The sequence below is a fragment of the Schistocerca piceifrons genome, chromosome X (genome assembly GCF_021461385.2).
Source record: "Schistocerca piceifrons isolate TAMUIC-IGC-003096 chromosome X, iqSchPice1.1, whole genome shotgun sequence".
Classification (NCBI taxonomy): domain Eukaryota; kingdom Metazoa; phylum Arthropoda; class Insecta; order Orthoptera; family Acrididae; genus Schistocerca; species Schistocerca piceifrons.
In genome coordinates, this window is record NC_060149.1 from 388,113,816 (window position 1) to 388,131,093 (window position 17,278).

A 17,278-nucleotide genomic window follows, 5' to 3' on the forward strand; every position below is an offset into this window, starting at 1 on the left:
GCGTTGGATAAGGTTCTTTGTATGAGTGAGGACGCCAGATGCGTTAAGTATACCTCTGCTGAGAATAAATTGGCTGGTACGACCACCAAGTTAATGGAAACCTAACAGATGTGTAGGGTTTCCTCAGAATTCGCATGTAAAAGAGGTACAGTTTTTGGTAGCAATGTCCATTTCAGGTGTCAACTGAAAATAGTTGGTGTTACAATTTGCACGATTGGTCATCTGTCACTGTCGCTTCACATTGCTTGCATTTCTATCTTTCGATTGTTTCAACGTCGATAACGCCTATCTAAATATCACAACAAATTAGTTTCATAACCTTTTTTTAACAGATGGTTTGTTACTTTGTGAAACTTGATGACGATAAGAATGAAAAATTATGTTTGCTTGAAAACATGTAAATTTATAATGCACATTGTGTTTGAATTATATTAGTCTTTCCCAAATATTATTCTAGTTGTATGGTTCTTCCTCTTCAGCGACGTCCCCAGAAACAAAGTACTAACGGACTCCTTGATTCACGCTTTTAAATTGATTCTAGTGCGATGCTTCCAAGGCTACATGAAGAGAAATTTCTTTTTTGACACCAAGCGATTTAGCGCAGTGGTTAGCATACTGTACTCGCATTCAGGAGGACGACGGTTCAAACCTGCGTCCGGCCATCCTGAAGTTTTCGGAAATTTCGCTAAATCGCTTGAAGCAAATGCTGGGGTGGTTCCTTTGAAAGGGCGAGGCCGATTTCATTCTGCATCCTTCCCTAATCCGAGCTTGTACTCCGACTCTAATGATCGCGTTGTCGACGGGACTTTAACACTAATCTCATTCTCCTCCTTCTTTCTTCGGGTTCCACTTCTTAATGCATCTGATGTGCAGGTTAAGTATACTACCACATCCTGTCGATTCTGCCCGCAGGTAATAACTCGAATTTCTCCACAGATCGACTGGATTTTCGATTCTGAATGATCCATTACTGTGATAAGAACTGAAAATACTGTAATTAAAGAGTAAAAAGTAGAGTACTAATCAGTCTCTGAACAGGCACAGCCCCACTAAAAGTCAAATGCTCTTGCGTTTCTATAACACAGACAGCTACATCGCATAAATTGCAGTTTAAGTCATGGCGGAACGTGGCACATTATACGTATACAAGCCAGTGGCAGTAGCGTTAGAAAGCAGAAAACTGAAGGACCGAGCGCCTGTTGATACTCAAAATCTTTGGCCAGTCAAGCACCAACCCACATAAATAAGTTGTTTTGGTCTGATACATATAGTTACTTGAAGATCCGCCCCCGGTAGCAGAGTGGTCAGAGCGACAGAAAGATTTTCTCCGCTCACGGACTGGGTGTTGTGTCGTCCTAATCATCATCATTTCATCCCCATCAACGCGCAAGTCGCCAAAATGGCGTCCAATCGAAAGACTTGCACCCGACGAACGGTCAATCCGACGGGAGGCCCTAGTCACACGTATTATTTTAGTTGCTTGACGGGCGGAAATATGTATCCATTAGTGTATGATTCGAGCGAAACAAGCAATATGGAGTCTCTTGTATGTGCTCTTATTTCCGTGGGATTATTTCTACAACGGTTTGTTCAAAATTATCGGAGCTGTAGCAATAGATAAGACCCCCGACTTGTATTTGCGAAGAGCATGTTTCAAATTTCAGTTCTATAACCTGATTTATGTTTCCCGTAGTTTCCCTTAATCGTTTCAGACAATGGTGTTTCGGTTCATTTGGAAAAAAAGGCCAATTTGTCTGATTACTTATTCTGTTCCCGAATATTAAGTTGTCTCTCTGATTTCAATAATCAGATATACAGAAGGTGAGTTAGCCGAATGTTAGGATGAGTGTAGCTTTTCGAGGCAGTTTTTATGATGAATCAAATCAAATAGCAGCGTTGTGCTTGCGCAGAATATTGCGTGTATTTCTCGATTATATTCACGAAGTGCCGCATTGAGGTTGACCGACATTTCCTAAGAATGTTTCACTATTAAGAATAGTGGTACTGATATGTCTGAAGCACTGGTGCTCTGCTTTTGAACTCGTAACATATGGGCAAATGATTACACAGGAAAATGCTGAAGAAAGTGACACAGCAACAAAGTATTCTGCATGATTATAGACAGTCTACTCACATTGATGCGACCACCGCCTATACAAGGTGTTACAAAAAGGTACGGCCAAACTTTCAGGAAACATTCCTCACACACAAATAAAGAAAAGATGTTATGTGGACATGTGTCCGGAAACGCTTAATTTCCATGTTAGAGCTCATTTTAGTTTCGTCAGTATGTACTGTACTTCCTCGATTCACCGCCAGTTGGCCTAATTCAAGGAAGGTAATGTTGACTTCGGTGCTTGTGTTGACATGCGACTCATTGCTCTACAGTACTAGCATCAAGCACATCAGTACGTAGCATCAACAGGTTAGTGTTCATCACGAACGTGGTTTTGCAGTCAGTGCAATGTTTACAAATGCGGAGTTGGCAGATGCCCATTTGATGTATGGATAAGCACGGGGCAATAGCCGTAGCGCGGTACGTTTGTATCGAGACAGATTTCCAGAACGAAGGTGTCCCGACAGAAAGACGTTCGAAGCAATTGATCGGCGTCTTAGGGAGCACGAAACATTCCAGCCTATGACTAGCGACTGGGAAAGACCTAGAACGACGAGGACACCTGCAATGGACGAGGAAATTCTTCGTGCAGTTGACGATAACCCTAATGTGAGCGTCAGAGAAGTTGCTGCTGTACAAGGTAACGTTGACCACGTCACTGTATGGAGAGTGCTAAGGGAGAACCAGTTGTTTCCGTACCATGTACAGCGTGTGCAGGCACTATCAGCAGCTGATTGGCCTCCACGGGTACGCTTCTGCGAATGGTTCATCCAACAATGTGTCAATTCCTCATTTCAGTGCAAATGTTCTCTTTACGGATGAGGCTTCATTCCAACGTGATCAAATTGTAAATTTTCACAATCAACATGTGTGGGCTGACGAGAATCCGCACGCAATTGTGCAATCACGTCATCAACACAGATTTTCTGTGAACATTCGGGCAGGCATTGTTGGTGATGTCTTGATTGAGCCCCATGTTCTTCCACCTACGCTCAATGGAGCACGTTATCATGATTTCATACGGGATACTCTACCTGTGCTGCTGGAACATGTGCCTTTACAAGTAGGACACAACATGTGGTTCATGCACGATGGAGCTCCTGCACATTTCAGTCGAACGGTTCGTACCCTTCTCAACAACAGATTCGGTGACCGATGGATTGGTAGAGGCGGACCAATTCCATAGCCTCCTCGCTCTCCTGACCTCAACCCTCTTGACTTTCATTTATGGGGGCATTTGAAAGCTCTTGTCTGCGCAACCTCGGTACCAAATGTAGACACTCTTCTTGCTCGTACTGTGGACGACTGTGATACAATACGCCATTCTCCGGGGCTGCATCAGCGCATCAGGGATTCCATGCGACGGAGGGTGGATGCATGTATCCTGGCTAACGGAGGACATTTTGAACATTTCCTGTAACGAAGTGTTTGAAGTCACGCTGGTACGTTCTGTTGCAGTGTGTTTCCATTCCATGACTAATGTGACTCAAAGAGAAGTAATAAAATGAGCTCTTACATGGAAAGTAAGCGTTTCCGGACACATGTCCACATATCATATTTTCTTTCTTTGTGTGTGAGGAATGTTTCCTGAAAGTTTGGCCGTACCTTTTTGTAACACCCTGTATTCGACGTCAACTTTCAATAAGCACTCACAGACAATACGTGGCAGCACTAGCAGTGGAGGGTATATAAAGCGTGTCTGGGGAATTCGGAAAACAGTACAGTCGTTGTGGTAATTCGGAAACGGAGCGATTTATCTGACATCCAAAAGGGTATGATCATAGGCTTGCGGGCCAAGGGCGGAAGCATTTCCGAAACGGCTAAGTTTTTAAACTGTGAACATGCCACCATGGCGAAATGGCGCTATTCAAATCCGGCGCCGAGGCAACCGTGGCGTACCATGGGTCACAGGTGACAGGGGTAAACGACGGCTGCAAAGATGTGTACGGGCGCATAGCCGTGCAACTGTTGAGCTACTGACAGCCCAGATGAACGAAGGGTGTCTCCCCAACGACCGTTAGCCCCCTGCTCAAGCACCCGTGCTGTCTGCTCTTCATCATCGACGAAGGCTGGAATGCACGCCAGTACCGCTACTGGACGTTCGCTGAGTGGCGACAGGTGGCATTTTCAGACGCCAGATGGCCGTTGGCGTGTACGGTGTGAAACGTACAAAAGCAAACACGTTGCTATAATCGTCCGAGGTGTCCAGGCCGGACGAGGAAGCGTTGTTATCTGGGGACTGTTTTCGTGGCATTCCTTGGATGATCTCGCCATTCTGAAAGGCACAGTAGGTCAACACAGATATGGATCTATCCTCGGGGACCAAGTTCACCTCTACATGCTGTTCGTTTTTCCTATGCACGAGGGCATCTACCAGCAGGTGAATACAAAGTATCACACAGCTAGTTGTGTACGTGCGTGGCCTGAAGAGCACCAAGATGAGTTTACCGTACTCCCTGGCTACCAAACTGATCGGATTTTAACCCAATCGAGAATCTGTGGAACCACCTCGATCCGGCTGTTACGCGCCATTGATCCTCAATCGAGAAACCTAGGGCAGCTGGCCACTGCACTGGAGTCGACGTGGCTCCACAGCCCTGTCGGTACCTTCCAGAACTTCAATGACTTTTCCTACGCGTCTCGCAGCGATCTACGCTGCAAAATGTCTTTATTCAAGCTTTTGACAGGTGGTCATATAATGTGACTGGGCTGTGTAAGTGTGGAATACCTGAAACCATCTGTCACATTCGATGTAATGATCGTGCGTATGACCTTAATGCGCAATTCCGTTCGGTCGTTTATGCCTTGTTATTAATTTTAGCGAATAATTACCCTGAAATTACTTATGCATTTGTGTTATCTCTGCCGCTAATGTGGTGCTCATTGGTTACTTGATTCCCCAGTGCTTTACATCTTGTACGTGACAATAAAGAAATCTTCTTACTGCCATTAACGTCCGCCAATTTTTGTTTCTCGAATGGTTCTGAAGCGGTGTAGCTCAAATACAACCCAAGCTACTATCCACTGTTACCTCTCCTCACATAAACTGAATGTCTTAAATTGCGTTTACTAAGGAGATCAGTGAATCCATACCGACCTTCATTGTTGTAAAAATAAAGTGACAAATTCGCGTCCTTCGCATCATAGAGCCGATGTATTTGGTAGCTCAGATCTGTTATGCAGGAAGACAAGGTTCTGAATGATGTTCGTAACCAAACGTGGGACACACTCTTTTGCTTTAGTGTTCTCCGTGGAAGCTCTTGAAAAACCACGTTTTACTGTATGTGTTGCAACTCGAGTGTAGAAATTACAGAGGAACTAGTCTGTTAAAAAATGCGTACAAGATCTACTAAAAAAAATTCTGAGCAATAGAATAACAGTTCTAGGCGAAGATCAAAGTTGATAATGCAATAAACTCAGGACAAGACGCAGTTGGCAGTACATAGGCTAAACCATGTACGTACAGAATATAATGTTTAAAATTGCATTACGTCAGATGAAAGTGCCAACGGCCTTGCCGCAGTGGTAACACCGGTTCCCGTCAGATCACCGAAGTTAAGCGCTATCGGGCTGGGCTAGCACTTGGATGGGTGACCATTGGGTCCGCTGAGCGCTGTTGGCATGCGAAGTGCACTCAGCCCTTGTGAGGCAAACTGAGGAACTACTTGATTGAGAAATAGCGCCTCCGGTCTCGGAAACTGACATACGGACGGGAGAGCAGTGTGCTGACCACGTGCCCGTCCGTATCTGCATCCGGTGATGCCTGTAATTGAGGATGACACGGCGGCCGGTCGGTACCGTTGGGTCTTCATGGCCTGTTCGGGTGGAGTTAAGACGAAAGTGGCAGCCTTTTCAAGATAAATACTTAGTAAACTCGGAGACAGTAAAACAATGAAATAATTTAATATGTAACCTGCGACACAGGTTATGATAATGATAATCAAATAGATGAAAAGCTTATCAAATTTGAAGCTACGAGGGTAATCCCAAAAGTAAGGTCTCCTATTTTTTATAAGTACATAGACCTGTTTATTTCTACAATGGTTTACATCAGTTTACAGCTTGAACATGTAGCTATTTTTTGACATAATCACCATTCCTGTCGATGAATTTTTGTAGACGCTGTGGCAGTTTTTGTATGCCCAAGTCATACCAGCTCGCCGCCATGCTGTTCAGAAAGTTATGAACCTCTTCTTTCACGTCATCGTCGGAGCTGAATCGCTGGGACCACAGTTATCGCTGACAGGTATTGTGAGACTCCGAAAAAAATCAATCGGGCAATTCAGAACCGGAGAAGTGGAATGTTGAGCAAGGGCGTACACATTCTCCATGACAACGCTCGCCCAAACATCACTCGGCAAACCTTTGCTCTCCTGCAACAGTTTCAGTGGAACATAATCACCCACCCACCCTATAGTCCTGACTTGGCGCCCAGTGAGTATCACCTGTTCCCTAGGTTGAAAGAACATTTGGCCGGAAAGCGATTCAGCTCCGATGACGAGGTGAAAGAAGAGGTTCATAACCTTCTGAACAGCATGGCGGCGAGCTGGTATGACATAGGCATACAAAAACTGCCACAGCGTCTACAAAAATGCATCGACAGAAATGGTGATTATGTCGAAAAATAGCTAAATGTTCAAGCTGTAAACTGATGTAAACCATTGTCGAAATAAACAGGTCTATGTACTTATAAAAAAATAGGAGAGCTTACTTTTGGGATTACCCTCGTATATGAGAAACAATAAACAGAATGTTCAACTATCAAATCCGAAAACATACAAGTATCAGGTTTTATAAAACAACATTGCTATTGTACGAAAGCGAAAGTAATCATACGAATGTGATTGTTATCAATGAGGAAATAGTTTCATACAGAGATAGATGGAAACTACATGTGAAGAAAATGAGAAATGAAAGACTAACATAGAAAATCCTGAACTACAATCTGAAGAGTAGGAGACACATAGAGGAACCAGGAATATGGTGGACATAAACGTTGTAAGACAGAGGTGGCACGTATGTAAGACGAGGACGACCTTGAAACACAGAATATAGCCGTATTCCACAGGGCTATTTTAGGGATCTGTTATTCAGCATAGTGTTAACTGTGCTAGAATTACTCTCGTCACTTGTTCACTGTTACTATCTACCAATTCGTTAACAAGAATACTGTCCTTGAAGTCTCCCGCCAAAGTTAAAAGGACTTTCTTCCGCCAAAGGTCAAACGATATTCGCAGTTATCAGATAATTTTATAATCGATGGTCATATCTGCATCACAGAACAGTAAGAGTGGTTTTTTGATAATGAAGTAAGAAAGTATAGGATAGGTAAGAAACAAGGCTGAATCTTCAAGTTTCTACTACTGTGGTGTTTTAAAATCGTTATTTTTAGAGCTTCGTCAGATTTCATTCCAAGTGCTATGCCCCTCTTGTAAATGGGGGTCTATCAGCCGAACTATGTACTCAGCATCCGCCTTTACTGTTCAGTGTATTGTGGAGTGTACACTATCTGAGCAATGGCATACGGAGATCCCTATGTAATACGGAAAATGTCACATGAGGTCGACCAGCTAGTATAAATGGAGGCGAGGAGTATTGTTTTCCCACTAGAGATGCAGTAACAGCAGAATGTGTCGATCCGGAGAGCTCAGTGACTCCGAACGGGGACTACTCACAGGATGTCACTTGAGTAGCAAATCAGTTAGGCATTTACAGCCTTATAAAGCTGCCCAACTCGACTGTTGGTGACAACAGTTAAACCAAGACAAGGCAGACTTTATGCACTGACGGACAGAGATGGTCGAGCATTGCGCAAAGCGATTTTAAAAAAATCACATGAAATCAGCGGAAGGAGTCATGCCTGAATTCCAAAGTGCTACAGCAGTCCAGCTAGTACAATGGCTGTGCGTAGGGATTTAAAAAGAATGAGGAGCAGTGGTCAAATAGCTGCTGCCGGCCGTTGTGGCCGAGCGGTTCTAGGCTCTTCAGTCTGGAACCGCGCGACCGCTACGGTCGCAGGTTTGAATCCTGCCTCGGACAGGGATGTGTGTGATGTCCTTAGGTTGGTTAGGTTTAAGTAGTTCTAAGTTCTAGGGGATTCATGACCTCAGATGTTAAGTCCCATAGTGCTCAGAGCCATTTGAACCATCTGAAATAGCTGCTCATAAGCCACACATTTTGTAGACAATGCTAAGCGACACTCGAAGTGGCGTAAATAGCGACACCGATCGACAGTTGATGACTAGAAACGATTGGTTTGGATTGATGAACCATACTATACCCTGTGGTCATTCGGTGGAAGGATTTGAGTTTGGCGAATACCTGGAAAACGTCGCCTGACATCGTGCGTAGTGACAACGGTGAACTACCTCGGAGGTGGTGTTATGGTATGGGGTGTTAGTCGTGGTTAGGGTGTGATACTCTTATTGTGCTTAAGAATCCGGTAAATACGGAAGGAAATTAACACATTTTATAGCATTTTGTACGGCGAACCGTTGGGGAATAGTTCGGAGACGAAGATTTTTTGTATCAGCATGACAGTGCAACCTTTCATTAATCAGCATCTGTGAGGCCATGGTTTTTGGACAATAACATTCCTGAAATGGACTGACCTACCCGTAGTCCCGACCTTAATACAATGGAACATCTGTGGGGTGAGTGAGACGCCGAATTCCCTCCAGAACCCAGCGTGCAACACCAGTACCCTCTCTGATTTCGACTTGAGAAAGAGTGGACTGACGTCCCCCACAGACGTTCAGACACCTCATTTTAAATGTTCCCTGCAGAGTCCAAGTCGTCATAAAGACGAAGAGTGGACAAACCTCATTTAATGTTCACTAATAGGTGTCCAAATACTTCTGATCGGATAGTGATGCAGATTGTGCGAAACGCTTAGGGCTAAACTTAGACATATGCAGAGAACCCTAAACTGAATATCTGCAGATAAGAAACCAATGGCTGGATATGAATAATTCAAACGGCAGCAGTTATTACACACGTGGTTGTAAATTGCTTATACCCCATAAAGTTCGTCTGAGCAGCTGCCAGACGGCTACTTTCAAGCTTCAGGAAGTAGACGTAACAGCACATGCGCAGCTACGATGGAGCCCGTGCTCGGTTTTTTTGCTTTGCTCAAACGCTTCTCGTCGCATTTCTGTTTGGACCTTCGTCAGTACTGGAGCATCACACGATCATGTGCAGCACTGTGGAATGTTGTTCTGACAGGACATACGCAGTTATTGTACTCAGGGCAATTGTTTTAGCATATAGTACCATGATCAGGAATCCAAAATTATGAAGCAGTTGTTGGAATAATACTCATTTCAAAACTAGACTATAGTAATGATAGAGAAGCAACACTGCGTGAAACAACAGCAGAAGTCGATGTGGGACGTAAGACGAACGTATCCGTTATGAGAATGCGGCGAAATTTGGCGTTAAAGAGCTATGTCTACAGACGACCGGCGCGAATGCTTCTGCTAACAGCACGACATCGAATGCAGCGCCTCTCCTGGGCTCATGACCATAATGGTTGGACCCTAAACGACTCGAAAACAGCGACCTGGTCAGGTATGAGTTCCGATTTCAGCTGGTAAGAGCTGATGGTAGGGTTCGATTGTGGCTCAGACTCCACGAAACCACGGACCCACGTTGTCAACAAGAGACTGCGCATGCTAATCCACTGGAAATAGTTATTCATGGATTTCATGTTCCCAAATGGAATTTTTTATAGATGACAATGAGCAATGACACTGGGCCACAGTTGTTCGCGATTCCTTTGAAGAACATTCTGAACAGTTAGAGATAATGATTTGGCCACCCAGATCGCCCGACGTAAATGCCATCGAACATTTATGGGACATAATCGAGAGGTCAGTTCGTGCACAGAATCCTACACCGGCAACGCTTTCGCATTTATGTACGGGTATAGAGGCAGCATGGCTCAGTATTTCTGTAGGGGAATGCCAAAGACTTGTTGAGTACATACCAAGTCAAGTCGCTGCACTATCCAGAGCCAAAGAAGGTTCGGCATGATATTAGGCGTTTGTCTCCACGGTGTATTTTGTTATGTATTGACTTTAACATAGATTTTTTATTGGAACTGTGAAATACTGTTAAGATGCAACATTTCCAATCAGGTTTACATCGACACAGCACTGCCCAAAACTAGAAAGAAAAATACAAATTCCTTGCAAAACTAAAGAACAGTTCCTTGTATACACCAGAACTAAAGGCAATAAGTTATTTTATGACTACCTGCATTTGAAATTGTATAAACATTTAATAAGATCATCTGTAAATCCAAGAGTCTGTACAACTGACACTTTATAGTCTACTTTAGGAATTAATATAAAGCAATCTGAGAAGTTACTATGATAAAACGCGGTATGTTGCCAGTCTATAATTTACCGAGAATAACGTTGTGTAAGTTTAAGACGTAAACAACACGAAATCAGAAATAACATGAGTCCTAGAGGAGGTACCAGACAGATATTGAAAATGTCTTGTGATCGAAATACATTGTGTTTTGCGGAAGGTATGAGAGGAACCATTAACTCTGCTAAACCACACTAAAAATAATAATTCGGTTTAAAGTAAGCATTTGTATGTCCAGATTCACACTGATGTACCTACTTAGTATTAAGCTTTTCAGCTTTATTTTCGGGTTGCCAAATTCCTTGGAGTAAGGTTACTGTAACTCTCATGTTTGGCTCTTCATTGTGGCGTAATATGTGGTCTGTTAACGCCATAGTGTGATAAAACGAAAATGTGCACTTGAAATTAAGTGAACAGTTAAAACTAGACAACAGTGTGGAATGAAACTCTTTGTTTCAAATAAGTTGTCTGCCTCTGTGGCGAAGAACGGTTCATTTCAATAGATTACTAAAAACCAAATGTCTTCAGCAAACTGACAAATATAAACTCGGTGTTCTGTAAAACGATTAATTCTTTGCCTACTAATAACGTGGATATAAAATAAGATCAGAAAACTTAAAGTAATAACATATTATTTTAGACTTCCGCGATTATGTGAATGAATTTTAATTCACTTGACAGTTCACCACTCAGAGAAATCCCTTTCGCTTTCATTTGACGTGAGACCTGTACATGAAGAGACAACTCAGACAGCTCTGCGCTTGCGCTAATCTGGCAGGTTGGGAGCGCCGGAAAAATTTTTACGGCTGCAGTCGGGCTGCTTGCTACTCACTGTTGAAACAGCTAACAGCCACACACCAAGCAGCCGGAAGCGCGAAAAGGCGCTGTTCAAACGCGCCTTCAGCTTTGTGCATGCGCGTGATCCCGCTGGCGACTGCTCAAACGAACCTATAATAAACAATTGCCTGTTGCATCGACGCTGGAGTCACTACATTCAAAAACGATACGCAGTCATATGTCACGTTTCCACGGTAGAGTTTACTAGTGGTTACGATCATGACTAAATGTCGAATAGGGAGCATTTCTCTTAAACGAGTTTGGAGACATACATTTAACGTGTGGTGAAGCAAAATGCATTGCCCGGAAAGTCAAACGGATAATAGGGAATAGTTTCACAACAGGCGTCATCTCAACTGGAAGAAATTGGCTATCGTGGATACAAACACACAAGATACTGGAACGTTGCAGACGCTGTTAGCTGGCTAGTATCTGGTGAATGAGATTGTCGCACTGTAGAATTTGAGACTGTGTTGCATCGCGAGCGAGAAGATTTGTTATTAAACACCCGCCACCTTTCTCATGAAACGCAGACATTGAATAATATAGTGAGGAGAACACTAGTGGAACTGTAATTACATTCGTGTCGTAAACAGCATCTGTAAACAGACTGCCAGACAAAAAAAGGTGTAGCACCCAGAAGGGGAGGAGGAAACGCAATGAAACTTCAATGGTTGAGAGACCTCTTCCCAGCTTGCCACCATATTCAGCGTCGATGGTCATCCGAGGTTGTACAGACCCACGGTCCATCGCTGACCACAATGCGGTGCCATTTATCGGATGCTTCCCGGTCACACCACCACTGAAAACACCGCCGTTTCTGTTGTGGTGTTAAAGACAGCCTACGCGTTCGACGGTAATTCCTTTGCCAGGTTGCTGCTAGTCTCCTCCGATTGGTGCTGCATGACTCAGAATGTTGAAGGGAGTGTATTCAACGTTTTCGTACGGCAAGCGCAGATATGAAAGGGTTACGATGTGCTTGGTGGGAAGTACGTCGATCACCCCTTATGGTGGTCAGACGTGGTCGGCGGAAACCTTGACGACGAGTATGCCGGCACCTGCAATCCAACATCACGCCATTGTCACATGTGAATACCTCACAAATCTGGGTAAAGTACGATTCCACCAGCTAGCCAAATGGAGAACCACATTGAGCCCATTTAAAACTCCGTCAGGTGGCGATAACAGCGTCTCAGATTAGTATGTGGCATCTTCCTGTCCTTCATAGTGGTCGCTCAATATTTGATACAGTTCACTCCCCTTACATACATACTAGCCCTGGCCACAACACTAAACAAGAACAAAACTGATGCCCTCTGGTGGCCATTCCACCTCCCACAGATAATTGCAATTCTGATCATTTACACATCCGCCGATGATGTGTACGTTTACAAAGTCACACTGACATTCGACCATGTCTTCTTGGTGCTTCACTTTTTTGTCAGGCAGTGTAATTCTGAATCCAGTCTTCAGTTTCGTCACTTTAAATCACGATCACAGCAGTGAGGATAGTTTTTAGTTTAAGTCTTTCATTTTGCAACGGAATTTGCTCTGTTTTGAATCTTCCTGGCATATTAAAATGTATGCAACACCAACCAGGAATCTTGATTTTCACAGACTCTGGTCTAAGGTAGAAACAATCTCCCAGTCTGTGGTTAAGGCACTTCTCCGTAATAAACTTTATTTCAGTAATGCTAGTCCAACAAGGTATGCAGGACAGATTCTGTGATGTGGGAGAGATCCTGACAGAAGTGAAGCTGAGGGCCGTCCGCGAATCTTGCCTAGATGATTCAGTCAGTGAGAGCGTTGCCTGTGAAGGGCACAAAGTTTTAAACTGCCATAAGGCTTCAAAATATCACAGGCTCCGTTGCAGGATGGAAGATTCATTCTCTAAAAATCCATTTATGGTTGTTCTTGGCACATCCCAATGCTGACTCACACGATGATACTCGTAATGGTTTGCTGACTTCAGTAAGCGGCTATGTTCATTCAAGATACATACAATTCAATAAAGGGACTGAGGACCCTTAACCATGTACTTATTTGAGAATTTAGATCTAATAATTAGTTGAGGGGAGCTAAATTACAGTATGATTATGTGTGTAAATGTTATCTGGAACTGAGCTACTTACAATAAGTGAAAAACCTGTCAGCTATTGATGACAGGTGTGTGGGGAACTGTCAACCAAAGGCCTAAAACATTCAGTGGTAATGAAATACCGAAGGTCAGACAGGCCGAGGCTGTGCGAATATATTAACAATCATCTTGTGTAAGAACGGCACTCCATAGCCACAGGAAAAAGGCCTTCATAAAATTCACTGGCGAAAGTGTCAACTAGTACTCTAAGTTAGAGACAGAGTCAGGCGCCGTGATCAGTAAGAATTTTGAAGATGGTTAGGAAGAACTCGTCTCTTTATCAGGACCATCGCGATGCAAATAAACGATAGTTAAAAACCTTATCACAATCAGCTGATTTCCGACTGCGAAAAACAATAGCTTCACGTGGCTTGTAGGATAAAGTACTCATTATACACTGAAGAGCCGAAGAAAGTGGTACACCTGCCTAATATCGTGTAGGGCTCCCGCGAGCACACAGAAGTTACGCAACACGACGTGGCATCTGGAGGTAACTGACACCGTGAACCCTGCAGAGCTGTCCTTAAATCCATAAGAGTACGAGGCGGTGGAAATCTCTTCTGAACAGTACGTTGTAACGCATCCCAGATATGCTCAGTAATGTTCCTGTCTGGGAAATTGGTGGGCAACAGAAGTGTTGAAAGTCAGAAGAGTGTTCCTGGAGCAACTTCGTAGCAATTCTGGACGTGTGGGGTGTCGCATTGTCCTGCTGGAATTTCCCAAGTCCGTCGGAATGCACAAAGGACATGAATGGATGACAGGTAATCAGAGAGGATGCTTACGTACGTGTCACCCGTCAAAGTCGTATCTAGACGTACCAGGGGTCCCATATCACTCCAACTGCACACGCCCCACACCATTACAGAGCCTCCACCAGCTTGAACAGTCCCCTGCTGACATGCAGGGCTCATGGATTCATGAGGTTGTCTCCATACCCGTACACGTCCATCCGCTAGATACAATTTGAAACGAAACTCGTCCGACCAGACAACATGTTTCGTCATCAACAGTCCAATGTCGGTGTTGACAGACCGAGGTGAGGCCTAAAGCTTTGTGTCGTGCAGTCATCAAGAGTAGACGAGTCGGCCTTCGGCTCCAAGTTACCATATCCATGATGTTTCGTTCAATGGTTCGCACGCTGACACTTGTTGATGGCCCAGTATGGAAATCTGCAGCAATTTGCGGAAGGGCTGTACTTCTGTCACGTTGAACGATTCTCCTCAGTCGTCGTTGGTCCCGTTCTCTCAGGATCTTTTTCCGGCCGCAGCGATGTCGGAGATTTGATGTTTTACCAGATTCCTGATATTCACGGTACACTCGCGAAATGGCCGTACGGGAAAATCCACACTTCATCGCTACAGTGTAGACGCTGTGCCCATCGCTCGTGCGCCATCTATAACACGACTTTCAAACTCACTTATCTTGATAACCTGCCATTGTAGCAGCAATAACCGAGCTAACAACTGCGCCAGACACTTGTTGTCTTATACAGGGTGTTACAAAAAGGTACGGCCAAACTTTCAGGAAACATTCCTCACACACAAAGAAAGAAAATATGATATGTGGACATGAGTCCGGAAACGCTTACTTTCCATGTTAGAGCTCATTTCATTACTTCTCTTTGAATCACATTAATCATGGAATGGAAACTCACAGCAGCAGAACGTACCAGCGTGACTTCAAACACTTTGTTACAGGAAATGTTCAAAATGTCCTCCGTTAGCGAGGATACTTACATCCACTCTCCGTCGCATGGAATCCCTGATGCGCTGATGCAGCCCCGGAGAATGGCGTATTGTATCACAGCCGTCCACAATACGAGCAAGAAGAGACTCTACAATTTGGTACAGGGGTTGCTTAGACAAGAGCTTTCAAATGCCCCCATAAATGAAAGTCAAGAGCGTTGAGATCAGGAGAGCGTGGAGGCCATGGAATTGGTCCGCCTCTACCAATCCATCGGTCACCGAATCTGTTGTTGAGAAGGGTACGAACCGTTCGACTGAAATGTGCAGGAGCTCCATCGTGCATGAACCACATGTTGTGTCCTACCTGTAAAGGCATATGTTCCAGCAGCACAGGTAGAGTATCCCGTATGAAATCATGATAACGTGCTCCATTGAGCGTAGATGGAAGAACATGGGGCCCAATCAAGACATCACCAACAATGCCTGCCCAAACGTTCACAGAAAATCTGTGTTGATGAGGTGATTGCACAATTGCGTGCGGATTCTCGTCAGCCCACACATGTTGATTGTGAAAATTTACAATTTGATCACGTTGGAATGAAGCCTCATCCGTAAAGAGAACATTTGCACTGTAATGAGGAATTGGCACATTGTTGGATGAACCATTCGCAGAAGTGTACCCGTGGAGGCCAATCAGCTGCTCATAGTGCCTACACACGCTGTACATGGTACGGAAACAACTGGTTCTCCCGTAGCACTCTCCATACAGTGACGTGGTCAACGTTACCTTGTACAGCAGCAACTTCTCTGACGCTCACATTAGGGTTATCGTCAACTGCACGAAGAATTTCCTCGTCCATTGCAGGTGTCCTCGTCGTTCTAGGTCTTTCCCAGTCGCTAGTCATAGGCTGGAATGTTTCGTGCTCCCTAAGACGCCGATCAATTGCTTCGAACGTCTTTCTGTCGGGACACCTTCGTTCTGGAAATCTGTCTCGATACAAACGTACCGCGCTACGGCTATTGCCCCGTGCTTATCCATACATCAAATGGGCATCTGCCAACTCCGCATTTGTAAACATTGCACTGACTGCAAAACCACGTTCGTGATGAACACTAACCTGTTGATGCTACGTACTGATGTGCTTGATGCTAGTACTGTAAAGCAATGAGTCGCATGTCAACACAAGCACCGAAGTCAACATTACCTTCCTTGAATTGGGCCAACTGGCGGTGAATCGAGGAAGTACAGTACATACTGACGAAACTAAAATGAGCTCTAACATGGAAATTAAGCGTTTCCGGACACATGTCCACATAACATCTTTTCTTTATTTGTGTGTGAGGAATGTTTTCTGAAAGTATGACCGTATCTTTTTGTAACACCCTGTATAGGCGTTGACGACAGCAACGCCCTATTCTGCCTGTTTACACACTCCGTATTTGGATACGCATGGCTATACCTGTTTCAGTGTAGGTTGGACAAAACGAGACTTACGTTTTGGATTACGTGCAAACGGCAAAGACTTAATACGTCAGTATCGTTTCATATCCGCAACGTAAACAACGGATACAGAATTTTCCTATCCCACGTAAAATAATAATGTGTGAAGTGAAACCAGTTTCAGTTCAAAAGATTTGGATTGTTTGGGGGAAGAGACCATACAGCGAGGTCATCGGCCTCATCGGATTAGGGAAGGACGGGGAAGGAAGTCAGCCGTGCCCTTTCAAAGGAACCATCCCGGCATTTGCCTGGAGTGATTTGGGGAAATCACGGAAAACCTAAATCAGGATGGCCGGACGCGAGATTGAACCGCAGTCCTCCCGAATGCGAGTCCAGTGTGCTAACCACTGCGCCACCTCGCTCGGTTCAGTTCAAAAGAGAGCGGGAGCTCTAATTTTGCAGTACATTTATCTCTGTTGAGATTAGAAGACCTTAATAACTTTGTTTCGTGAATTTTTCAGTCACCACGTTATCACAAGACCAGGGTTTAAGGTGTCACATATAAGAGATGAACTGCATCATTTGCTTCCCCGCGTCAGAAGCGAGGTCATGACTCTTGTTTAATTTCATAATTATAATCATGAAATATCTTTGTGGTTACAGTGGCGGGCGTAGTACTGCTGACA

The 17,278-nt window shown here is 44.3% G+C and overlaps 1 protein-coding gene and 1 pseudogene across 1 annotated transcript in view; both read left to right on the forward strand.

Annotated features, from left to right (window-relative positions):
- LOC124722050 (cysteine dioxygenase type 1) overlaps positions 1 to 17,278 on the forward strand; it is a 134,736-nt gene that overhangs the window by 30,914 nt on the left and 86,544 nt on the right. The gene's annotated exons all lie outside the window — the stretch shown is intronic.
- LOC124723576 lies at positions 5,621 to 5,738 on the forward strand (annotated as a pseudogene).